The sequence below is a fragment of the Erpetoichthys calabaricus genome, chromosome 3 (assembly GCF_900747795.2).
Source record: "Erpetoichthys calabaricus chromosome 3, fErpCal1.3, whole genome shotgun sequence".
Lineage (NCBI taxonomy): Eukaryota > Metazoa > Chordata > Cladistia > Polypteriformes > Polypteridae > Erpetoichthys > Erpetoichthys calabaricus.
This window is the reverse complement of record NC_041396.2, coordinates 302,762,009-302,789,074: the sequence shown is the minus strand read 5'-3', so window position 1 is coordinate 302,789,074 and position 27,066 is coordinate 302,762,009. Positions and strand designations below refer to the sequence as shown.

At 42.7% G+C, this 27,066-nt stretch overlaps 1 long non-coding RNA gene across 1 annotated transcript; it reads left to right on the top strand.

Annotated features, from left to right (window-relative positions):
• Positions 1-32: 32 nt before the first annotated feature.
• Positions 33-25,029, top strand: LOC127527203 (uncharacterized). Its single transcript, XR_007934511.1, has 3 exons — positions 33-82; positions 18,014-18,281; positions 23,261-25,029. It is a non-coding gene; the product is annotated as an uncharacterized LOC127527203 (long non-coding RNA).
• Positions 25,030-27,066: the final 2,037 nt, after the last annotated feature.

Here is a 27,066-nt window from a genome sequence, read left to right as displayed (position 1 = left end):
GGGAAGGACAGTACGGGTTTCAGTTGTGCTCTGTTGACTTTTGGCAGTAGGAGTGGTAAAACGGTATGATATGCGGCAACAGGTCAGTCAGGGTGGGCGCTATTCATCCAGACACGTTTGTCTCTCCAACAGATTCTTAAATTAATTGTTTAGACATATATATATATAAATTGTTAACGCATGTGTTTTATGTAATAAAACAGCAAAATCTAGCTTTCCTGGACACCAGTTGACTGTGATTTGGCATGGCCTCGATTCTGCGTGAAGTTCATATTTTTCAAATGCCTGTGAAACTGTCGTTGCAGCGACGCAGTTTATGAGTTTTTCTATTGCAGACAATTGCTGTTGGAAAAAAAACCGTAGGAATTTAATTCATTGAGCTGCTTGAGAAAAGAAAGCGCTGGTTCTCCTGTGCGTTAAAATGTAATTAGCTTTAAGTTCTGTCCCTTGTGAAAGACGTGACTCCTGCGTCGAAACTGTAATTTATTTAAAAAAAAAATCCGCTCCAATTTTAAAGCAAACATAACTTTAATGCAAAATCATCTAGCAACGGCTCCGCCACCAGCGCATTCTGCTGGTATTTAAAGTCACTCCCCAGTACAAAGTATCACGCAGTCTGGAACAGTTTGTACTGGAGCTCTTAAAGGCGCACCGCACTTTGTATACAGAGTGTCTGTTATACAGCGACTAGGGGGCTCCGCCCCCTGCTCGCTTCGCTCGCCAACCCCTGGTGTTGGGAATGACAAAGAGCGTGATGTATGAATGAGATATAGAATAGTGTGACGGTGTAGATGATGCAAATAGAAAGCAAACAATAAAGTGTGTGGCACAGTGTAAAGGTTTATTTGAAAATGTCTTTGTACACGCCGTTTAAGTGTAAAAGGTAATTCCAGCTCAGAACTTGTAAGGTCATTTAAGATGGTTATTGTTGTGATCAGAGTCAACTTTGTCAGAGCTTAGAAAGAGTTGTGTCTCTCCAGGAAGTAATGGAATGACTTGGGTATTTATGTTTTCCATATTAATATTTTTTGGACATAATATAGTGCGTTGTGTTAAAAGGGGCATTTGGTCTAATGAGATTGCTGTTCCAAATGTCTCTGTAACTAAGTCGTCGCAGATAAAGGCTTGAGGAATTGTAATAATATGTGGCTGAAGTCCATCTGTATTGGTGAGTGTACCATCTCTCAGTTGTAATAAGCAATTGTTATGATCTGGTTCTGGACATCGTATCTTTTTTACTAACTGTATCTTTTGAAAGTAATGCCAATTGTCTGCGTATTTTAAGGTGCACTGAACAATAGCTGAGTGCATGGCATCTGGAAGAATAGCTAATCACTGTCTAAAATCTCCTCCTCATAAAAGTACCTTTCCTCCAAATCGAATATTATTATTCATAAACGTTTGTAGAAGTTTATGAATGGTGTTGAGTAAGTGACTTCATGCCATTGAACATTCATCAATAAACAACATTTTTTCAAGATGGATGTCACGTGCAGTGCCACCGTTAATGTTCATAGTGGATACCGATTTGTAGGATCTAATGTAGTTGATAAAGATTTAACTTTCAGGTACATCGTCAGTTATAAGCTTCTGTAGATATTCAGTATATGAATGTAAAGAAGGCAGTCTAATTTGACCCTTTTGACAACAACGTGTAAATGTATAACTTGTATTGCCAGTTGTTTCTTCAGGGAAGTGAACTGAATGACAATGATTGCAAATGACATTCATTAATCCGAATGAATTTTTCTGGTGTATATTTCGCTTGTGCCGTTTGAGAGGCGCGTTGTTGCATGTGTAGTATTTGGGACGTGTTGTTTTGGAGCTGTAATCGATTTGCCTGTGCTGTGTGAGAAGCCCGTTGTAGCCTTCGCTGCCATTAACGTATGTCGGAGACGGGAGGTGTTTCGTTTTGAATCCGTGCCTGTTGCGATGCAGCACTTTGATTGATAGTTTGCGTCATGTGGATCTAGGATGTAGATTTGTGCATATTTGCGTTGTTGATTTGTTTCAGGGTGCACTGTTCCAATGCGATGCAGTATTTGTGCACATATGCGAAAGCAGTATGGTCCATTGCCTTTTGGTGGCCTGATATTTACTAAAAGCAAATGAACTATTGTAGGATTTAATGCAGTTCATAAAGTTTTTACTTTTAGGTACATCGTTAGTTAGAAGCTTTAGTTGAGCTTTGCGTTTTTGGAGTCGAGACATTTTTTCTTTTAGAAATATGGATAAGTAATAAGGAGTATTGCACTCACTGTTAATATGGAGCCTCTTCTGCGGTTGAATGGTTAATAGTGCCTTATTGTAATGAGATCCACCTATGCTGCATAGCCGTCTATTTTGTTGTTTCTTTCGTGTTCGTGTGTTTGTTCCTGTTATCATTTCCTTTTCGTTTTGTACCCGTGACCGTGTATTCATGACTTGTTTCTTTCTCAGCATGCGAAATATGGATAAGTAATAAGGAGGATCGCAGTCACTGTTAATATGTTTCCTTTTCTGCAGTTGAACGGTTAATAGTGCTTTATTGTAAGGAGATCCACCAATACTGACACCTATGCTGTCTAGTGTGAAGGTGTTGACGTTCACTTTAGAATATGTGGCTTTGGGTGTCACTTCTTATGGATGTGTGGGGTGAGGATTGTTGTCGCGCGAGCGTCTTCTTTCTTTTTGTGTTCCTGTGTCTTGTTGAATCCCCCTCTTTGTGTGTGTCCCGTCCCTTGCTTGTAGGGTCTGTGGGGTGGTTTTGTGTTCTTTTTTTTGTGTTCCATGGGCTTGTTGAATCCCCCTCTTGGTGTGTGTCCCGTCCGGTGCCTGTAGGGGGGGGGGTGCCTTGCTGTTGTGCGCGAGCCTCTTTTTTTTTTTTTTTTTTTGGGTCTAGTTTCGTGTGCAATGTGTTTCGTGCTTTGCTTGCGTTTGAATACTTTTTTATGTGCCTTTTCCTTTTTTCGGTGCTCTTTGCGCCTCATTTCTCCATTTTTCCTGTGCTCACTCCTTTTTTCTGTGGTCTTGTCCGCCTCTCGCGGCCCCTCATCCGCCTTTCTCGGCTCCTCAGCCGACTCTCGCGGACTCTTTTTGCGCCTGCGCAGTACGTCTTTTTGCAGCTACGGCCCATTGCCGGATGTGCCTGCGTCCATCATCCGGTTTAGCATTTAGCATTTAGCATTAGTAATATGGATCAGCCACAACATTAAGCCACTGACAGGTAAAGTGAATTGCAATAGCATCTGTCAAGGGGTGGGGATATACAGATATTATTAATAATAAATCATACAAATGCATTTTATTTACTAGAGAAAACAAAAAGTAAAGGCAATTTGAAAATTTGAAACGCTACGAATAGAAGCTAACACAGTGACAACATTTATTTCCATCGCACGTTTTCATATAAATGATGTAGCTCAAAGTGATTTACAAAATTGAGAAAGAAAAAATATAAAAATAGGCAATAATAATTAACAAAGAATAAATTAAGGTCCGATGGCCAGGGAGGGCAGAAAAAAAAAAAAACTCCAGAGGGCCGGAGAAAAAAACAATCTGCAGGGGTTCTGAGGCCACGAGACCACCCAGCCCTCACTGGGCACCCACAATACAACACTTCTGCCATGGCTGATACGTAATTCGAACCCACACAAACACCAACATTTATTTCTATAGCACTTTTTCATATAAACGTAGCTCAAAGTGCTTTACAAGATGAAGAAAGGAAGTTAATATAAAACATTAACAAGTTTAGGCAATAATGTTATACAGTATGTAAGAAAGAAAAGGGAAATGTTGGATTGTCTGGAGTACAGAAAAAAACAAAAAAAAAACTTCTCCAGTTAGACTGGAGAAAGAAAAAAAAAAACAAAATCTGCAGGGGCTCCAAGGCCAAAAGACCACCCAGCCCCCACTGGGCATTCTACCTAACATCGATGGTCTAAATCAGTCCTCATGGTTTTCAGGCTTAACAGTACAGAGGAACCTCGGTTTGCGAGTATAATTCGTTTCCCGGAAACGTGCTCGCAGTACAAAGCTCTCGTATATCAAAGTGAATTTCCCCATAAGAAATAATGGAAACTCAGATGATTCGTTCCACAACCCAAAACTATTTATATAAAAATGATTAATACAAAATATAAAGTAAAAATACATAAAACAAATTAACCTGCACTTTACCTTTGAAAAGAATCATGGCTGGTGTGAGTGAGTTTCTAAACTCTTGTGGGATTCCACCCAACGGGACGACATGTGGAAGAGCATCCCAAAGCAATCGCAGTCTCCCAGCGCTGTAGCAGTTCGCCGTAAAAGCGAATCTGAAAAGATTGCAGACATGCTATAAGCACCTGCTGTCGATGGGTGATATAAGGAACAAGGAACATTATAAATGCACAGGGCACAGTACTACTTGGCCACGACCCTGCCTGACTGCTGTGTACTGCCTGACACTTTACATATAGGAGAGCGGCAGATCCCGCTACAATAAATAATCGCGCTGTTGTTGTTTCAAGCTGTATAAAGCTGGTGTTGCTAAACTACTGAGACTCAGCTTTGTGTTTTCGAGTGCAAGACGGGGACTCGCACATCACAGCGCACACACACAGTCACAATGCTGTAGTAAACAGTATACGCTCGTACGGATGTTGACTATACGAGTGAGGCACGCCAACTGAGCCCGAGAATAGGAGACGATTGCCCACAATCCCGCAGCGAGAGAGAGAGAAGAACCATCAGCTCAGTTGTGATCACATGACAGTCAGCAGACATACTACTCGTATTGCAAGACCTCGCTCGTTTATCAAGTCAAAATTTATTACAAATTTTAGCTCGTCTTGCAAAACACTCGTAAGCCAAGTTACTCACAAACCGAGGTTCCACTGTATAGTCCAAATTGTTGAAGTGTAATGAAAATAAAATCTCTCTATATATAAAATTCAACCTCTGTCTGTATGTGTGTCTGCTTTTCATGAGAGAACTACTTGATTAATTTAGATTGGGATTTTTTTTTTAATAATTTGCTTGATTTTGCGACTTCTCTCATTGTACTAAGTATTATATTTCAGTTGCGGCAACGACGTATTCGTGTGAATCTGAGAGACAGACTGCAGGCCAAGGGGAGGGGGTGGCGGGACCTCAAGAGTAGGGAGCCGCTTAGCTAGCGATGCCTGTTGGTTCAGCAGACATTATCATCTAGAGATTGTTAAGAGTAACATTTGACTTTTTTGAGAGAGAGATCAGAGCTACGTGTGTTTTAGAGGGTACCTGCTCATTGGCCGCATGCACTTCTTTCTCCCCACACAGGGGACACTCTCCCGTTAGAGCTAAACACGATCAGATACAGTGCCAACGTTTGACGTACTTGCCTTTCGTTTGCCGAGAGATACCGTATCAACTTTTTACATTTTTGGCAAAGAGATCACAGCTACATTCTCGCCCCTGATAGCAAAACCAAAAATATTATACAGTGGTGTGAAAAACTATTTGCCCCCTTCCTGATTTCTTATTCTTTTGCATGTTTGTCACACAAAATGTTTCTGATCATCAAACACATTTAACCATTAGTCAAATATAACACAAGTAAACACAAAATGCAGTTTGTAAATAGTGGTTTTTATTATTTAGGAAGAAAAAAAAATCCAAACCTACATGGCCCTGTGTGAAAAAGTAATTGCCCCCTTGTTAAAAAATAACCTAACTGTGGTGTGTCACACCTGAGTTCAATTTCCGTAGCCACCCCCAGGCCTGATTACTGCCACACCTGTTTCAATCAAGAAATCACTTAAATAGGAGCTGCCTGACACAGAGAAGTAGACCAAAAGCACCTCAAAAGCTAGACATCATGCCAAGATCCAAAGAAATTCAGGAACAAATGAGAACAGAAGTAATTGAGATCTATCAGTCTGGTAAAGGTTTTAAAGTCATTTCTAAAGCTTTGGGACTCCAGCGAACCACAGTGAGAGCCATTATCCACAAATGGCAAAAACATGGAACAGTGGTGAACCTTCCCAGGAGTGGCCAGCCGACCAAAATTACCCCAAGAGCGCAGAGACGACTCATCCGAGAGGTCACAAAAGACCCCAGGACAACGTCTAAAGAACTGCAGGCCTCACTTGCCTCAATTAAGGTCAGTGTTCACGACTCCACCATAAGAAAGAGACTGGGCAAAAACGGCCTGCATGGCAGATTTCCAAGACGGAAACCACTGTTAAGCAAAAAGAACATTAGGGCTCGTCTCAATTTTGCTAAGAAACATCTCAATGATTGCCAAGACTTTTGGGAAAATACCTTGTGGACTGATGAGTCAAAAGTTGAACTTTTTGGAAGGCAAATGTCCCATTACATCTGGCGTAAAAGGAACACAGCATTTCAGAAAAAGAACATCATACCAACAGTAAAATATGGAGGTGGTAGTGTGATGGTCTGGGGTTGTTTTGCTGCTTCAGGACCTGGAAAGCTTGCTGTGATAGATGGAACCATGAATTCTACTGTCTACCAAAAAATCCTGAAGGAGAATGTCCGGCCATCTGTTCGTCAACTCAAGCTGAAGCGATCTTGGGTGCTGCAACAGGACAATGACCCAAAACACACCAGCAAATCCACCTCTGAATGGCTGAAGAAAAACAAAATGAAGACTTTGGAGTGGCCTAGTCAAAGTCCTGACCTGAATCCAATTGAGATGCTATGGCATGACCTTAAAAAGGCGGTTCATGCTAGAAAACCCTCAAATAAAGCTGAATTACAACAATTTTGCAAAGATGAGTGGGCCACAATTCCTCCAGAGCGCTGTAAAAGACTCATTTGCAAGTTATCGCAAACGCTTGATTGCAGTTATTGCTGCTAAGGGTGGCCCAACCAGTTATTAGGTTCGGGGGGCAATTACTTTTTCACACAGGGCCATGTAGGTTTGGATTTTTTTTTCTCCCTAAATAATAAAAACCACCATTTACGAACTGCATTTTGTGTTTACTTGTGTTATATTTGACTAATGGTTAAATGTGTTTGATGATCAGAAACATTTTGTGTGACAAACATGCAAAAGAATAAGAAATCAGGAAGGGGGCAAATAGTTTTTCACACCACTGTATATCAAGAGGCCCTCATATACGAAAGCTATCAATATAAATTCTTCTCAATACAATATCTAACATTGCTTCAAGTAAACATGGTGTGGTATCCAGCTGGGGTTCATGCCCTGCCGGGATGCCCAGGAGGGCTTGTGCCTCCTCCAGAACATGAGGGGGCGCCCGCCCTGGTTGCTTTGGGGGCCACGGGTACACAGCATGGAAGCTCAACCCTGTAGGGGCCCATGGTCTCCGCCAGGGGGTGCCTCAATGCCTTGGGAGCCCTGGACCTCAGCACTTCCGCCACACCTGGAAGTGCTGGGGGGGAAGAGGATTGGGGACACCCGGAGGACTTCCGGATACACCGCCAGAGCTTCCGCCACACAGGGGTGTGGCCACAGAAGCTCATTGGGATGCACCTGGAGTCCATCCGGGGTGGATAAAAGGGGCCGCCTCCCTCCAGTCAAGGGCAAGAGTCGGGTGTAAGAGGACGAGGTCTTAGAGGAGAGACAGGAGGCGGCCTGAAGAGAGTGAGGCATTATGGTATTGGCCTGGACTTTGGGGAAGTCTGTGGGTTGTGTGGCACTTCTGTAAATAGTAATATAATATAATAAACATGTGTTGGGTGACAAAACGATGTCTGCCTGTCTGTGTCCGGGCTGTTCCCCACAATGGGTAATGACTGAAATGGGTTGACTGTTGCTTTGCTGAATTTGTGGCGATGTTTACTGACATTCAGTAATGACCGATGATTGTTAATTAAATGAACTGTGTCAAGTTTAGGGTTATGTACTGTCAGGGGTAGCGATTAGCCCTTGGCTTCTGTTAGATTGGGTAGCCCTTTCAAAGAAGGCCATCGGGATACAAAAACCCACAGGAGTAGCTGGCGTGGCTCCTGGCTGTTGCTAAGGCATTCTAAAGTGTAGCTGTTCCAGAGGAGATGCCCAAGGGGGCAGCAATAGGACCCTAGCCCCTGTAAAGCTGTTCTGTTTTGAAGTTAAGGTCGCCAGCCTTGGCCATGTTGCTCGGTTGCTCGGTTTGGGTGTTTGAGATAATGACTGATGAGTGGACGTCACATAGCTCAGTGCTGCGGGGCGTACACGTGAATCAAGGCATTGCCAGTATTAACTTGTCCACCAATATAAAAAGAAGAAGAAGTTAAACAGGCTTTCATGGACACTTTTACACCCCAAAACAGGTGCACAATGTTGATCGAATGTTAAAGTATCACAGCACTCGGAGATGCAAGGGGAACCACCCTCCGCCCCGCCACTCACCTAGCGAATAAATAAATCAGACTTGAGTACCAGAACTTTTGGTATTTCGACTTCAGGCACTCATACAGGCAGAAGATAAGAACCACCATATTGTGTTTACCAGTTTGCTTAGCACACAAAGGCCTGCAAAAACCGAAGCAGAACTCCAGCTTTGTGCTGTGCTGCTGAAGAAGTTGCTTACCGGTGAAACCTAAGGCCGAGTTGGGGTGGCGGCCTGAACGGCTGCTTTTCCTTCTCTGCATTTTAAGGCTGAAATGACATTTGTTTTAAGATCTGTTGTCACTTGTTGTATTCCCATTAAGCAATAAATCAGTTCCTTTCCAAGTTGTTAGTGAATAAGACAGGTCACACATTCATAAATTTGCAAACCTTTCATTTTCACCTTTGTCATTATGGTTATGGAGGGTAGATTGGTAAGCAAAAGTGGGAATTGGAATCTGCAAGGGTGCAGAAAGTGAAGGGGCCTGAATCCACTGTGGGAGAGCCATTTGTTAGTTAGTTTGGTTATTTTAAATTGATGGAAGTTTTTTCCTAGTTATGTTAACATACAGCGGGGAAAATAAGTATTGAACGTGTCAACGTTTATATTTCTAATGGGACTACTGACATGAAATTATCACCCGATGTCAGTAATAACCCAAGTAATCCACACTTACAAAGTGATGTGTAATAAAGTGGAATGGCACAGGGAACCCCTGAAGAAAAGGCGGTGTAAAACAGCCTGGAAAGCCAAGAAAGCAGCTGACGCCTGTCAATCCTGATAGCTCCCTAGCAGTGCACATGCATATCAGCTGCTTTAGTCCTAAATGATGGCCTGTCATTACTGAGGTGTTACACAAGAAGCACTGCATGATGGGTTATACTCAACAACAACAATATTTATTTATATAGCACATTTTCATACAAAAATTAGCTCAAAGTGCTTTACATAATGAAGAAAAGAAAAATAAAAGACAAATATACAAAATTAAAATAAGACAACATTAGTTAACATAGAAAAGGAGTAAGGTCCGATGGCCAGGGTGGACAGAAAAAACAAAAAAAACTCCAGATGGCTGGAGAAAAAAATAAAATCTGTAGGGGTTCCAGGCCACGAGACCACCCAGTCCCCCCTGGGCATTCTACCTAACATAAATGAAATAGTCCTCTTTGTAGTTCGGGTTTTTCATGGAGTCACTTGATGCTGATGGTCATACAGACGTCTGGCTTTTAATCCATCCATCATTGTTGGAACATCATGGAGCTTTGGGTAGATGGTGGTGGCGCAAGCCGGAAAAGGAAACCGAAGAGAGAGTAGGGGTTAGTACAGATTCTGAATGAATAGTTATTATAATGAATTGGATATACAGAGTATCAGGATTAAACTACAGTGAAGTTATGAGAAGGCCATGTTAAAATAATGTGTTTTCAGCAGTTTTTTAAAGTGCTCCACTGTATTAGCCTGGCGAATTCCTACTGGCAGGCTATTCCAGATTTTAGGTGCATAACAGCAGAAGGCCGCCCGCCTCACCACTTCTTTTAAGTTTTGCTCTTGGGGTCATACTCAGGGTATGACTCGGGGTCATATTCTTGACTTGCTTTGTTCAAATGGCGTGAATAATGTCTCTGTCTCAGGTTCACTCTCTGGTAATTCTAATCATAAGCTTATTGAATGTAACTTTAGCATTATTACCACTACAACTGTCAAGAAAACATCTGTCTCCTATCGCAACATTAGGTCTGTTAGTTCTGATGTGTTTGCTTCTTCCCTTCTGTCTTCGTCTCTTTCTGAATTGCATAGTCTTCCCTCTCCTGAAAACATGGCTTCCCTTTATAACAGCTGTGTTTCCCAACTGGTAGATAATAATAATACATTTTATTTATTTGTAGGCGCCTTTCTAAACACTCAAGGACACCGAACAATAGACAAAACACAGATTATAAACAAAACTAAAATACAAAAATTAAAATCAGACAGAGCAATTGTAATCAAAGAGAAAAAGCAGTCTTAAACAAATGAGTTTTAAGTTTAGATTTGAAAAGTAAAAATGATTCAATATTTCTAAGCTCAGATGGTAGTGAGTTCCAGAACAACTGAATGCTCTGCTCCCCATAGTGGTAAGACGGACGAAGGGGACAGTTAAGTGGATGGAGGAAGAGGATCTAAGGGTATGGGAGGGAATGGCAACATGGAGGAGGTCAGACAGATATGGAGGGGCGAGGTTGTGGAGAGCCTTAAAAGTTAGTAGAAGAATTTTGAATTGAATTCGGAACTGAACTGGAAGCCAATGAAGCTGCTGCAAAACGGGAGTGATATGGTGAATAGAGGGGGTTCTAGTAATGATGAGGGTGGGCAGCTGAATTCTGGACCTTCCATCTATTATCCAACCTGCTGAATCCGAACACAGGGTCACGGGGGTCTGCTGGAGCCAATCCTAGGGCACAAGGCAGGAACCAATCCCGGGCAGGGTGCCAACCCACTGCAGGACACACACAAACGAACCAAGCACACACTAGGGCCAATTTAGACTCGCCAATCCACCTAACCAGCATGTCTTTGGACTGTGGGAGGAAACCAGAGTGCCCGGAGGAAACCCATGCAGACAAGGGGAGAACATGCAAACTCCACGCAGAGAGGACCCGGGAAGCGAACCCAGGTCTCCCAACTGCGAGGCAGCAGTGCTACCCACTGCGCCACCGTGCCGCCCTTATGACACATGTAACTGTGTATAATGTTTCATGAGCCTCTACACCAGTGGTTTCCAACTCTGGTTCTGGAGGGCTGTACTGGCTGCAGGCTTTCATTCTATATCATCCATCCATCCACTATCCAACCCGCTATATCCTAACTACTGCTGGAGCCAATCCCAGCCAACACTGGGTGCAAGGCAGGAAACAAACCCCAGGCGGGGCGCCAGCCCACCACAGGGCACACACACAGGATAATGGAGGACCGCCAATGCACCTAACCTGCATGTCTTTGGATTGTGGGAGGAAACCCACGCAGACACGGGGAGAACATGCAAACTCCACGCAGGGAGGACCTGGGAAGCGAACCCAGGTCTCCCAACTGCGAGGCAGCAGCGCTACCAACTGCGCCACCGTGCCGCCCTTCTGGACCAGTTGAAGCTTATAAAGAGATTTGCGAGAAAGACCAAAGAAAAGGGAATTGCAATAATCCAGACGAGATGTGAGAAGGCTATGAACAAGGATAGCAGTGGTGTGGGGCGAATACGATTAACGTTACACAAGTGGAAATATGAAGACAAGGAGATGTTTTTGATGTGGGACTGAAAGAATAAAGTACTGTCAAGGATGACACCTGTGGGGAAGGGGAGACAGAGGAATTATCAATTACAAATGAAAAATGACCCGTTTTGGATAATGTTCATTTTGTACCAATGAGGAGAACCTCAGTTTTGTCAGTTGTTATTTAATTTAAGAAAATCTGAAGAAAACCAGGATTTGATTTCTGCTATGCAATCAATAAGTGAGGAGGATGGATAGGAAACAGTAGGTTTGCTGGTGAGATAGAGCTGGGGGTCATCAGCATAACAGTGGAAGCTAATGTTATATTTATAAAAGATATTACCGAGGGGAAGGAGGTCAATAATGAAAAGGAGGGACCCCAGGACAGAGCCCACCTGAAGTAACAGCGGTGGGTTGGGATGTGAAAATTTGAAGCTGAACAAACTGAGTGTGGCCTGAGAGGTGGGATCTGAACCAATCTAGTGGAGTGTGGGTAATGCCAATCGAAGATAATCTATTGAGAAGAGCAGTGTGACAAATAGTGTCAATGGCTGCACTCGGATCAAGGAGGATGAGAATAGGAATTAAACCAGAATCAGCTGCCATAAGGAGGTCATTAGTCATTTTGATAAGTGCCGTTTCTGTACTGTGGAGGGGATGAAAACCAGACTGGAACTGTTCATACAGATTATTGTGAGATAAATGAGAATGAAGTTGAGTAGCCACTGTTTTTTCAAGAATTTTGGAAATGAAGGGTAGATTAGAAAAAGGACGAAAATTTACTGAAATTAGTCAGATCGGCACCAGGTTTTTTCAGTATTGGGGTTATTGCAGCAGTTTTAAAAGATGAAGGAACATAACCAGTAGTGAGAGAAGAGTGGATTATAGCAGAGATAATGGGGACCAGAGAGGGGAGGCAGGCTTTGACCAGAACTGTAGGGAGGGGGTCCAGTTGACAGGTAGGTGGCTTAGACTTAGGGACAAGATCTGAGATTTGTGAGAAAGTAGGAAGCTGAAAAGAGGAAAATGAGTGAGTTGGTGGGTGAAATTCAAATGAAGTACTGGAGGAATCGGTACATAGAGACTGGTGAATCTTCTGGATTTTTTCATTAAAAAAGGACATAAGGGAATTGCAAAAATCAGTTGAGTAAAAGTGAGAAGGTAAAGAATCCGGGGGTTGTGTGATATTGTTAAGTAGTGAAAACAATGACTTGGTGTTGCCTTCATTGGAAGAAATAATGAGAGTATAATAGTTAGATTTAGTTTGGGCAATACAGTCCTTGTAATAAAGTATATGGTTTTTATACATCCCTTTGTGAATAAAGAGTCCAGATTTTTTATACAATTGTTCAAGTTGCTGGCCTTTGGTTTTCAAAAGCCGAAGTTCAGGCATGAACCAGGGAGCAGAATAGGAGAAAGAAACAGATCTAGCTTTTAATGGAACGACAGAGTTAAGAATACCATTAAGTCCAGTGTTATAGTGTGAGACCAGTTCTTCAGGAGTGGATAAATTATCAATGTCCATAAGGGAATCAGTACTAGAGGAAAGAGAGCCTAAGTTAATATTCTTAATATTACGGAAAGACATGAGACGGGAAAGTTTAGTATTGGAAACTGCAAGTCAAGTCAAGTCAACTTTATTTATAAAGCACTTTACATACAACAGCTGCTGACCAAAGTGCTGAGTGCAAGTTTAACATTGAATGAAATAAGAAAATGATCAATTATGGGGAGTTCATCTGCAGTACAATCAAGTGGGGTGTGCCAGACGGCTGGCGCCTGGATGGTCCACGAGAGGGCAGCCGCCCGGGTCTGCTTGGGGGCCACTGGAACGGAGCTGGGAAGCTCATCCCTATGGGAGGACGTGGCCACTGCCAGGGTGCGCCCGGACAGTTATGGAACCCTGGATTGGCAGCACTTCCACCACACCAGGAAGTGCTGCCAGAAGAAATCCCAGGGATACCCGGTGTCTTCCGGGTGCTCTCCTGACACTTCCGCCACACCAGGAGGTGTCGTCAGACGGAGCACCTGGAGCTCATCCGGGTCAGTATAAAAGGGGGCTGCCTCCCTCCAGTAAACGAGCCGGAGTTGGGAGGAAGGAGACAGAGCTTGTGAGGAGGGGAGTGGAGGTCCAAGAAAGAAAGTGTTGTTGGGATAAGGCATTGTGGTGCTGTACAGAAAATAAAGGACTGTGCTTTTGGACATTCTGGTGTCTGTCTGTCTGTGTCCTGGGGTATGCTTTCCACAGGGGTAACTCCAGAACAGCAAATCAAGTCCAAGATATGTCCTTAACTTTGCTCCCTTAAGGACTAGGCATGTTCCAGCCTCCCGCTCCTGTCCCTGGTCCACCGATGAGCTCAGAGCTATGAAAGTCACTAGCCGGCATCTTGAGCAGCTTTATAAGAAAACGGGCCTCATAGTTCATTCACAGCTTTACACTGAGCACATACTTAAATATAGGGATGCCCTTAACTCTGCTTGCTCCAACTATTATTCCTCTGTCATAAATGGTGCTAAGTCTAGGCCTAGAACTGTTTTTAGAACTGTTAATAAACTCCTCCAACCCCCTCCTCTAGCAGGCCCCAATACAGCTGAACCGTGTCAGGCTTTCTTACATTTCTTTAATACCAAAATTGATCAGATCTATCAGATGTATCACATTTTCCCCTTCACACAACAATCACTCACTCATTCTGATCTGCCATCTCCATCATCAAGACTCGCTTGTTTCTTGCCTATTGACTTATTAATAAGTCTAATGCCTCCTCCTGTCTGCTTGATCCTATCCCCGACTCCTCTGCTCATCCATAATTAGTATCCCTGTTGCCTCATTGGTAAATGCATGTTTCATTTCAGGTCCTGTCCATACTGCCCTCAAAACTGCTGCAGTTTCCTCAATTCTTTAAAAACCTGACCTGGATCCTTCCTTTCTCTCCAGTTACAGGCCCATCTCTAATCTCCCTTTTTTGGCTAAGGTGATGGAACGCGTGGTTGCTACACAACTCCATACTTTTCTTGTAGATAATACACTCTATGAGCCGTTTCAGTCTGGCTTTCATACACAGCACAGCGCTGAGACAGCTCTTCTCCGCGTAGTCAATGATCTTCTCCGGTCTGCAGATTGCAGTTCCCATAATATTCTCCTCCTTCTTGACTTAAGTGCAGCACTCAACACTGTTAATCATGAAATCCTCCTGTCACGTCTCCCTGCTGTAGGCATCTCTGGCTGAGCCCTTCAGTGGCTCACATCATATATTTCTTTTTTTTTTTTTTTTAATTTCATTTATAATTTTATTGTAATAATTTACACAAATCAGTCCCTTTTTTACAAATAATAGGATTGAAAAAAAAAACAAAGAAAACAAGTCGACCCCCACCCAGAGAGAGAGAGAGCATGGCCAACAGAGTAAAACTTAAGGCTTGTAGACATACAGTGCATCCGGAAAGTATTCCCAGCGCATCACTTTTTCCACATTTTGTTATGTTACAGCCTAATTCCAAAATGGATTAAATTCATTTTTTTCCTCAGAATTCTACACACAACACCCCATAATGACAACGTGAAAAAAGTTTACTTGAGGTTTTTGCAAATTTATTAAAAATAAAAAAACTTAGAAAGCACATGTCCATAAGTATTCACAGCCTTTGCCATGAAGCTCCAAATTGAGCTCAGGCCCATCCTGTTTCCCCTGATCATCCTTGAGATGTTTCTGCAGCTTCATTGGAGTCCACCTGTGGTAAATTCAGTTGACTGGACATGATTTGGAAAGGCACACACCTGTCTATAGAAGGTCCCACTGTTGACAGTTCATGTCAGAGCACAAACCAAGCATGAAGTCAAAGGAATTGTCTGTAGACCTCCGAGACAGGATTGTCTCAAGGCACAAATCTGGGGAAGGTTACAGAAAAATTTCTGCTGCTTTGAAGGTCCCAATGAGCACAGTGGCCTCCATCATCCGTAAGTGGAAGAAGTTCAAAACCACCAGGACTCTTCCTAGAGCTGGCTGGCCATCTAAACTGAGCAATCGGGGGAGAAGGGCCTTACTCAGGGAGGTGACCAAGAACCCGATGGTCACTCTGTCAGAGCTCCAGAGGTCCTCTGTGGAGAGAGGAGAACCTTCCAGAAGGACAACCATCTCTGCAGCAATCCATCAATCAGGCCTGTATGGTAGAGTGGCCAGACGGAAGCCACTCCTTAGTAAAAGGCACATGGCAGCCCGCCTGGAGTTTGTCAAAAGGCACCTGAAGGACTCTCAGACCATGAGAAAGAAAATTCTCTGGTCTGATGAGACAAAGATTGAACTCTTTGGTGTGAATGCCAGGTGTCACGTTTGAAGGAACCCAGGCACCGCTCATCACCAGGCCAATACCATCCCTACAGTGAAGCATGGTGGTGGCAGCATCATGCTGTGGGGATGTTTTTCAGTGACAGGAACTGGAAGACTAGTCAGGAAAAAGGGAAAGATGACTACAGCAATGTACAGAGACATCCTGGATGAAAACCTGCTCCAGAGCGCTCTTGACCTCAGACAGGGGCGACGGTTCATCTTTCAGCAGGACAACAACCCTAAGCACACAGCCAAAATATCAAAGGAGTGGCTTCAGGACAACTCTGTGAATGTCCTTGAGTGGCCCACCAGAGCACAGACTTGAATCTGATTGAACATCTCTGGAGAGATCTTAAAATGGCTGTGCACCGACGCTTCCCATCCAACCTGATGGAGCTTGAGAGGTGCTGCAAAGAGGAATGGGCCAAACTGGCCAAGGATAGGTGTGCCAAGCTTGTGGCATCATATTCAAAAAGACTTGAGGCTGGAATTGCTGCCAAAGGTGCACCGACAAAGTATTGAGCAAAGGCTGTGAATACTTATGGACATGGGATTTCTCAGTTTTGTTATTTTTAATAAATTTGTTAAAACCTCAAATAAACTTTGTTCATTTTGTCATTATGGGGTGTTGTGTGTAGAATTCTGAGGAAAAAAATGAATTTAATCCATTTTGGAATTAGGCTGTAACATAACAAAATGTGGAAAAAGTGATGCGCTGTGAATACTTTCTGGATGCACTATAAATCCATCCATCCATTATCCAACTCGCTATATTTAACTACAGGGTCACGGGGGTCTGCTGGAGCCAATCCCAGCCAACACAGGGCACAAGGCAGGAAACAAACCCTGGGCAGGGCGCACACACACACACCAAGCACATGTTAGGGACAATTTAGACTCGCCAGTGCATCTAACCTTGCGTGTATTTGGACTGTGCGAGGAAACCCTCGCAGACACGGGGAGAACATGCAGACTCCATGCAGGGAGGACCCAGGAAGCGAACCCAGGTCTCCTTACTGCGAGGCAGCAGCGCTACTGTGCCGCCCTCATTCAATAAATGTAATTTATCATTATTATTATTATTATTATTAAAAATACAGAGCTCTCTCAAGACATTCACAAACACACTGATGACATTGGTGATGGATGTCTTTCTGAATGTTCCAGTGAGCGCCGTTGGGATCCTAATCCGGAAGTGGAAAGAACATCATGTCACCATAAACCGGCCACAGCCAGCTGCACCTTGTAAGATTTCAGTCCAAAGAATAATCAGAAGAGCCAAGGACCACTCGGCGAGAGCTTCAGAAAGACCTGGAATGAGCAGGTCCAGTAAGCGATGCACTCCACCGCCATGGCCTCTACACACACCGCTCACCGCACAAGACTCCACTGCACATTGAAGCTCATTTAAAGTTTACTGCACAACATTTGGACAAGCCAATGAAATACTGGGGGAGTAGAGTCTGGTCAGAGGAGAACAAATCTGAACTCTTTGGATGTCATTAGTGGAGAAGCAGCACCGCACATCACCCCAAAAAACACCACATAGAATTGAAGGAAGGATGAATGGAGAAATGTAGCAGGACATTCTTGATAAGAATCTGCTGCCATCTACCAGGATGCTGAAGATGGAAGGGGGGGGGGGGGGCATTTCATCAAGACAAGGACCTCAAACACACAGCCAGGGAAACTCTCAGTTGGTGTCAGAGAATAAAGAAAATCAAGAAGCTGCTAGAATGGCCCAGCCAGTGTGGAAACAAAAAAAGATGTAATTGAACAAAATGTATGTGTGTATAGAAAATAGGACAGAGTGATGAAACTTGTTTGTGTTTGGCGTGCGTGACAAAAAGCATGTATACTTTCTGGAAGTTTCTTTTGATGATGTGTGTGACAAGAAAATATACCTTTAGGGTAATGACTTTACAAAAACTGGAAAAGTACAATGAGTCAGGATGCTATTTTTTGCTTACATGGTCAACGATCAGGAGATTAGAAAGGTATAAAAGAACAAGGACATCTGCGCTCGAGGCAGATGAAGTGCGGTGTCCTAGGACTGTGTTTCTCTGACATTTTACCCTTGCCTGGTATGTATTAATAAAAGGTTTTGACTAATTTTAATTTTCTTCTCTGTCTTCAGTCACAAAAATCGTCCACAGTTTTGGCGCCCAGACGTGGGGCCAGAGACGGCCGGTCGACTCCTCCAGCGAGACCATTTCAGTGATCCGTCTTACCAGCGGACTGCCGTTAACTTGAGATATCCGGCAGCAGAGCATGCAGCTCCGGCAAAAGTTAGGACTGCCCTGTCCTGAAACAGTTCTTGCGTGAGGAGCCCCTGGTCTCCTCTTTGCTACATCCACGGTGACTGAACGGATTTCCAGACAGAGCTTGCACATTTCCAGGCTGGGGTAAGCACCGGGGGATTTCCGAATATTTTTTATTTTCTAAATAACGGGAGGGCGAGTTTCCTGTTGACCGTCTAGTCATACTCATATCTCAACGGGTTGCTTAAGGTGATGGAGACTTGACCCAAGCAGTTTGACGCATACGAAAGGTCTGACGAAAGGATACTGGCCTCACCCATATCCTAGACTCGGCTGGACGTATTGATGTAGTATTCTGCTGAACCGAATCGGACACGAAGTCACCTGAGCTGGAACCCGGGGATGTGAGCGGACAGGCTAACGGGACGAGTAACGGGGTGGTATGGAAATATAAACCGAAAAGAGCACAGATTACAGGATTGCTGTTAGGACGAAATAAATAAATCTACATACAGAATAAGCAACAAAACCGTGTTCTCCTGGGAACTGGGACAGGATCGATAGTTAGGTGTCTCCCCTTGGGACTAAGAAGGGAACAGTTTAGGTTTAGTGAGTGGCACACTTAATGCCTTGCTGATTCATACGTACAAGGGATTAGACAAATCAGTATATAGTTGGAAAATTAAATACAGAACCCAGGAGAGCAAGGGGACATAATGGGAATTTATAACAGTAAGCCTGTTAATCGCCGCACAGGGGGATCAAAATCATTAGTGCTGGAGGGATTATTTTCGGAGGATCAACAGACGCCCCGTAAAAAATGGGTCTCCTAGAAAATTTATAGAAAAGAAGACAGGTTTAGATTTATCCTATTATTTTTTTCCCCTCCTCAGAACCGACCTCAGGCACCTCTATTATCCCCTCCTCTATTCCCCATTCCGACTGTCCCCCCTGCACTACAACTAGCAGAAGTTTCCCCTGATGATTCCCCAGGCACAGATCACTATGACTCACCCTGTACTACACAAACCCCCGTCTCTAAATGCACTCGAAGTCACAAACCAGCTCCAACTTTTTTCTCCTCTGATCCTTCACCTTCACTTACTTGCCCTTTAATAAAAGTTCCCAATCCCCATTATAACCCTGCCCATCCAGCTGGACCCCAAAATCCCACAACAGTTATGATAAATCGGAATTGGGACATCCAAGAACTAAAAGATGTCGTGAATGCACTTCCAGATCCAAAGGAAGTAGGAGGACTAAAATTTGTTGAACAACTTGATCAATTAGATAGCATGTATAAGCCTAATGCTGCTGAATGGACCCAGGTACTTCGTCGAAAGTTTGGGACCACATGGGCCACTGTTAGCAGGGGTGTCCGCAATGACATTCCATGGGTATGGAACCCAGCTTTAACTCGAGGACAGGGGATAGGTGGAGAAGGCGAATTTAACCCACAATGGGAGGCGTTGAGACAAAATATTGCAGAAAAATATAAAAAAGGAACGGACTGGTCCCTTATTTCTGCTGCAAAACAAAAGAAAGACGAAACAGTTGATGAATGGGCACATAGGATTCAAGACCTTATGGCTAATCACTCGGGCTTGGGAAATGCTGATGACCGCACCCGAGCTGCAGTTCCACCTTTTGTTTCCGGCTTGCGCCTTGATATACAAAACAAAGTCCGCACTTCCTGTATTGAGTGGGAAAGTGCCACGTTTGATGAAGTCAAACGACATGCTGAACAGGCCGAATCGGACTCTCATGCCAAATTATTGGTAGCACAGATGAACTATTATACCAGGAATGCTCCTGACCAAGGTCGAGGATATGGCTTTAGAGGAAGGGGACGAGGACGAGGAAGAGGACGAGGTGGTTTTAGAGCTCCTCCTGTTGACCACACTAAGAATCCTTTTATTCCCTCTCCCTTTAATCCCAATGTTAATTCCTACTCTTGTTACGCCTGTGGTGAAACTGGACATTTTCGTCGGGAGTGCCCTCACAGACAGCAACAGCCCCCACCTCCCCTTATTCCACCTGTTTCCTCTGACACCCCTGACTAACAATACTGGCCATAGGAAAACACTGGGACCTCCAGCCACTCTTTTCAACTACCTTTGCTCACCCATAATTCAGAGACTGATCCTTTACTGACATTGTTCGTTGATGGCACTAAGACTGTTTTCTTAATCGATACTGGTGCCACTCGCTTGCTGGCAAAGGTCCCTACCTCGAACAAAACTGTTACTGTGCTTACTGCTTCTGGACAACCTCATCTTCTTCAAGTATCAAAACCTCTTCAAGTCCAGTCACGTCCTGGCGGACATACCTTACTGCATCGTTTTCTTTTGAATCAGCTTTGTTTTTTCTGTTCAACCCCCAAGTTGTTGTGTCAAATTACCCCTTATCCCAAACCCTCTTTTGCAGCATGGACTTTAGATATTTCCCCACACACCATTCTCCTCAAAGCCCTACATTCTTTTTCCCCTTGTCTTTTTCCCAATTTACAGGCCCCTGACATTTTACACTGTACTGCCCAATACTTCCCTATAGAAGTAGACACCACCTGGCTAGAATCTTTCCTTACTTCTGGTATTTGCCCCGAAACCCTTCACATCTACTATTTCATCCACAAAGGCAGTTGCTTCTGTTCATTTTACATGCTCACAGCACATATATTATCTTGGCAAAATAGTGCCTCATATTTTTCCTTAGCTAAATCACACACTGTTAAATGGGAGAAAATAGGACCATGGGTGGAAAAATGCCTTGAAAGAACAGACTGGTTACAAGTTACTCCGGGTGTTTTTGATACTCCTGACCATTTAATAACTAAAGTAGTGTTTCAAAGGATAGCCCACTGTGAGCCTCTGGTGATCCACCCGAAGTCCTCCTTCCGCCCGCACCGTGCCCAATATCCTTTGTCTCCCGAAGCAGAGGCTGGCATCTCCGCCGTACATCCCGATCTCGTCAAACGCGGTACCGCCGATGGACATGGACCGTCATGCCTCAGGGATACAGAGAAGCCCTTTGTGTTTCTGGTTAAGCTCTTGCCCAAAAATTTAGAAGGCTTTTGGCCGGACGGGATACAGTATGTAGATAGAAGGCTTTTGGCCGGACGGGATACAGTAGCGCTACGAAAGAAAATTGTACAAAAGATACCCAGAAATTGTTGCTGTTTTTGGGGGACAATAGATACCCAGAATGTTTTTGGGGGACAATGGCCATAAAGTTTCTAAAAGTTAAGCTGCAGCTAATCAAAACAACTGTAAAATCGCATTACAGCCACTGCAGACAGTGGGTTCTAAATTTTACTGAAAGAGCACAGCCGTTGCAACAACTGGCTGAGAAGGCTCTGTAACCTCAAAGCTACTCTTTTATCTGCGCCCGCGCTAGGTTTGCCTGATCATTCTCGTCCATTCACTTTGTTCGTGGACGAAAAGCAGGGATTTATGAATTCAGTACTGACGCAACAACATGGAGATAAACAAAGACCGGTGACTTATTTTTTTCTAAAACAAAACTGGATCCAGTGGCCGCAGCATTTCCTCCGTGTCTTCGTGCTGTGGCTGCAACAACAGAAGCTGTATTAGCAAGCACGGATGTAGTTCTCATGAAATTTCTTCTGTCCTTTTCTTTTTTCTTGTGAGTTAATATTCTCTGTGACTGTAGCCTTTTTTCTGGGAATGCGGTTTTGCTGTGGTATCGTACCGTGTGGTTTCTCGATAGTTGGATTTGTCCTTGTTGTCGTAATTGGATCGCCACGGAAGTTTTTCTTCCTTGATTGTCGCTGACTCAGTTCGCCAACGAAGTCTCCTTGATCTGGAAACCGGCGCCGTTTAGCTGAGCAGGATTGTGTTAACACCAGCTAACATCATGAGAGGCTGTTTTATGTTTGTTTGTCCTGAAGAGTTGAACTTGCTTTTCTTCAGAGTCCATTCGTTTCTGTTTCCTTTGCTGCATTGTTTCCAAATATAGTGTAAATATAGAATAATACTGGGGTGAAGTGTGTTGAAAATGCTTTGGGTGATTTTGTATGTTATAGAGTGTATTAAAAGGGATCCCTATGAGTATCAGAATGTACTCTGTACTTTGTCAAATGCTACAATTGAAAAATGGAGCGCCCTCAACCAGTTACGCAGTGGTCCAAGGGGACCGCCTGCTGGAAGCAAATCAAATTTCATAAAGCTAAGTGCACAAAACAGCTGAACTCGTAGCACTCACTTAAGCATGTCAGCTGTCCGAAGGGAAGATCGTAACAATTTATACAGATTCCAGGTATGCTTTTGGAGTCTGCCATGATCATGGAACACTATGGAAACTAAGGGAATTTAAGACCAGTCCTGGAGAGCTCTAACTAAAAAACTGAAAAAGATAATTATCGATTTGTGTAATTGGTTTAGCGCAAATGAATTGTCTCCACTTTTGTTTAAGGCTTGTAAATATACAAAAGTATTTTTCCTTTTAAACCCTGATCAAGTTTGAAGGGAAAATGCTCTTTTAATAATATTACATGAGAAGGGAGACAAGTTTTTTGGCGATAAGCGGAATGTGTCTAATTGTGATATGAATGTGTGTGTCTAATTGTGATATGAATGGAAGTTGTGTATTTTAGGTACTATAAAGGAAGAGCATGGTGACGCAGTGGTCAGCACACTTGATACGAATAAAGGTTCAAGCACGTATGTTTTCCTTGTTAATAATAAGCATGAAGGAAAAGACGCGTTTAAATATATTGCATAGATAACCTTTAAGCACAAATTAAGACCAGTACTGGCAAACCCATCCAACATCAGAAATTGATCGAATCCCTTTAGAAGTTATAACCAAACCATCGGAGCTAGCGATTGTTGGGTGTCAAGCTCACACGGGAAAACAGGATCCTGCTAGCAAAGGGAATGATTTAGCTGACCACTTTGCTAAAGAGGCTGCATATAATAACACACCAATTTCTTTATTCCAACAGAGAAATGACCAGGACCCTGATAATTAAATTATTTCTTTACAGAATGCAGCCACGGATATCGAAAGGAGAAAATGGTCCAAAGAAGGGTCCCTCTCTGATGGAGTCTGGACTCATAAACACACTAACAAACCTTTTCTCCCAATGATTTTCTCTCTAGTCTTGCAGGTTTGCGAACCTCGTTGAAGGAAATCCACCAGCAGGTTGATCAAGCCTGGAGGACCAGCCCCCTTTCCAAGGATTTACCAATTCGTTTGGGCACCTGGATCCTGGTTCGAGATACTCGGAGGAAACACTGGCATCAGCCTAGGTGGAGAGGACCATTCCAAATTCTTCTATCCACACCACACGCCGTGAAAGTTGAGGGACTGCCTGCCTGGATTCACGCCTCACATTGCAAGAGATGGCACCCTTGATTGCTGTGCTACTATGTTTTTCTTTTCCCTTGTCTACTGCCCTGGTCACCTTGACTTTCCCGTTGGGAATCACCACATCAGTGCAGTTTGATTTCTGCTCTATTATCAACTGTGGGACTGGTCGACAAGCCCAGTGGACCGGATCTGACAAATACGTGTGTATGAGGGGAAGTGACTGCGACAACTGGCAATGGGTTTTTGCTAACACTGGAACTGAGGACTGGGGTTATCAACCTTTTGAGGCCCAAAAATACGGTTTGAAAAATCGGTTTTCTATCATAAAAGGACATGCCTCTCATTGTATGTGCTGACAACCATTGTAACTCAGGTATTTATGTATTAGGGGTATATGTATCTGGAACAGACCCTTTAGGGAGATTTCTAATTAAGATTGACAATCCTGTTACTAACACCCCTCATTCTCTGGCACACACACCCATCTCCCCAACTTTTGGTTCAGATTTTTCTCCTGTTAGGATTATGAATATTTCTACCCTTTCATCCACTTTTTCATTTGTCACCTTTCCCCCTAATTGGTCTGGTACCTGTGCTCCAATCCAATTAGTTATGCCTTTTAGACTTCTATGCCTTTTAGACTTCTATCCTTACCTCCCTCTCACTCCCCATATTATTCCACACCTCCTTTTTTTATTTCCGACATACCCGCTCCCTTTTCCATACGCCTACTGATATCTCCTTACATGGCCCTGGAGTATACATAGATGCTATTGGAGTCCCTAGGGGTGTCCCAGACAGATTTAAAGCTAGGAATCAAGTCGCAGCGGGTATGAATCTATCATACCCCAAATTACTATTAATAAGAATGTAGACTGGATTAATTATAACCAACAACGTTTCCTTAACTTCACCAAAGACGCTATTGAAGGTATACATGAACAGCTTGATCGTACTTCTCTGATGACTTGGCAAAATCGTCTAGTCTTGGACATGTTACTTGCCGAAAAGGGAGGTGTTTGTGCTATGTTTGGTGATGCTTGTTGTACATATATTCCAAATAATACCGCGCCAGATGGATCAATAACTCGTGCATTGGCAGGCCTCACTGCTCTCTCTAAAGAACTTTCCACTAATTCTGGCATTACAAATCCCTGGGATCAGTGGTTTGCATCCTCCTTTGGGTCCTGGGGACAATGGATAAGATCTGTTTTCATTTCTTTGGTTGTGACATTTTGTCTCCTCCTCCTGGTTGGTTGTTGTATTATCCCTTTGTTTCGCTATATAATATCTAAGTACTTTACCGCCTCTATGGAAAGGGCATATGTGCTACATGATGAGCGCATGTCTCGTATAGCTTCTTCCATTTTCTCTCCCCTTTCCCTTTCATCAACCATTTCAAAATAGAATTTATAGGCCCACATCATTTTTGTTCAAAAAGGGAGGAGTGTGGAAACAAAAAAAGATGTAATTGAACAAAATGTATGTGTGTATAGAAAATAGGACAGAGTGATGAAACTTGTTTGTGTTTGGCGTGCGTGACAAAAAGCATGTATACTTTCTGAAGTTTCTTTTGATGATGTGTGTGACAAGAAAATATACCTTTAGGGTAATGACTTTACAAAAACTGGAAAAGTACAATGAGTCAGGATGCTATTTTTTGCTTACATGGTCAACGATCAGGAGATTAGAAAGGTATAAAAGAACAAGGACATCTGCGCTCGAGGCAGATGAAGTGCGGTGTCCTAGGACTGTGTTTCTCTGACATTTTACCCTTGCCTGGTATGTATTAATAAAAGGTTTTGACTAATTTTAATTTTCTTCTCTGTCTTCAGTCACAAAAATCGTCCACACCAGTCACCCGAATTGAATCACATTGAAAATCAACGGAAGGAACTGAAGGTCAGAGTTCATAGACGAGACCTCCGGAACCTTCAAGATTTGAAGACAGTTTGTGTGGACGAATGGGCCAAAGTCACACCTAAGCAATGCAGGCGATGATTTTCTCCATTCAGGAGGCGTCTTGAAGCTGTCATTACCAACAAAGGCTTTACTGTTAAGTATTCAGTAAATTTCAGTAAGTGTGTTCAATACTTTATTCCCTGTGTCATTCCACTTTATTCCACATCACTTAATGTATAGACTTGCTTATTTTGATTTCTTTGTATGCGTGGATTACTTCTGTTGACTCATGCTGGATCCTACATAGCCAACTCCAGTAGCTGCTCGATTTTGGGAACCTGAAAAAGACAAGAGTTACACACCATATTGGGGAAGACATCTCATCAGAGACACACACAGCAGAGCCTGCTGTTTCAGGAGATGTTCATGGTCCAGGAGACAGACAACAATTCTAATCAATTTCAGTTTATTTTTGTATAGTGCTCTTAGTACGGGCACAGAGCACCGAGATATAATATGTATAATATGCATTATATAATAGATAGATAGATAGATAGATAGATAGATAGATAGATAGATAGATAGATAGATAGATATGAAAGGCACTATATAATAGATAGATACATAGATAGATAAATAGATATGAAAGGCATATAATAGATAGATAGATAGATAGATAGATAGATAGATAGATAGATATGAAAGGCACTATATAATAGATAGATACATAGATAGATAGATAAATAGATATGAAAGGCATTATATAATAGATAGATAGATAGATAGATAGATAGATAGATAGATAGATAGATAGATATGAAAGGCACTATATAATAGATAGATAGATAGATAGATAGATATGAAAGGCACTATATAATAGATAGATAGATAGATATGAAAGGCACTATATAATAGATAGATAGATAAATAGATATGAAAGGCATTATATAATAGATAGATAGATAGATAGATAGATATGAAAGGCACTTTATAATAGATAGATAGATAGATAGATAGATAGATAGACATGAAAGGCACTATATAATAGATAGATAGATAGATAGATATGAAAGGCACTATATAATAGATAGATAGATAGATAGATAGATAGATAGATAGATAGATATGAAAGGCACTATATAATAGATAGATAGATAGATAGATAGATAGATAGATAGATAGATAGATAGATAGATATGAAAGGCACTATATAATAGATAGATAGATAGATAGATAGATATGAAAGGCACTATATAATAGATAGATAGATAGATAGATAGATAGATATGAAAGGCACTATATAATAGATAGATAGATAGATAGATAGATAGATAGAACAGCAACAGCAACATGTATTTCTATAGCACATTTTCTTACAAATGATGTAGCTCAAACTGCTTTGCAAGATAAAGAAAGAAAAAAAAGAAAGAAGAAAAACAGATATAAAAATAAAATTAGGCAATATTAAGTAACAAAGAATAAAGTAAGGTCCAATAGGCAGGGAGGACAGAAGAAAAAAAAACTCAACAGGGCTGGAGAAAAAAAAACAAAATCTGTAGGGGTTTCTGAGGCCATGAGACCACCCGGTGTCACACACGTGTGTGAATAGGAGGCAGCTGAAGAATAATGGTAACACATCTGCTCAGGGGCGGCGGGGTGCACTAACGCTCTTTCTAAGTTCCCTGCAGACCTT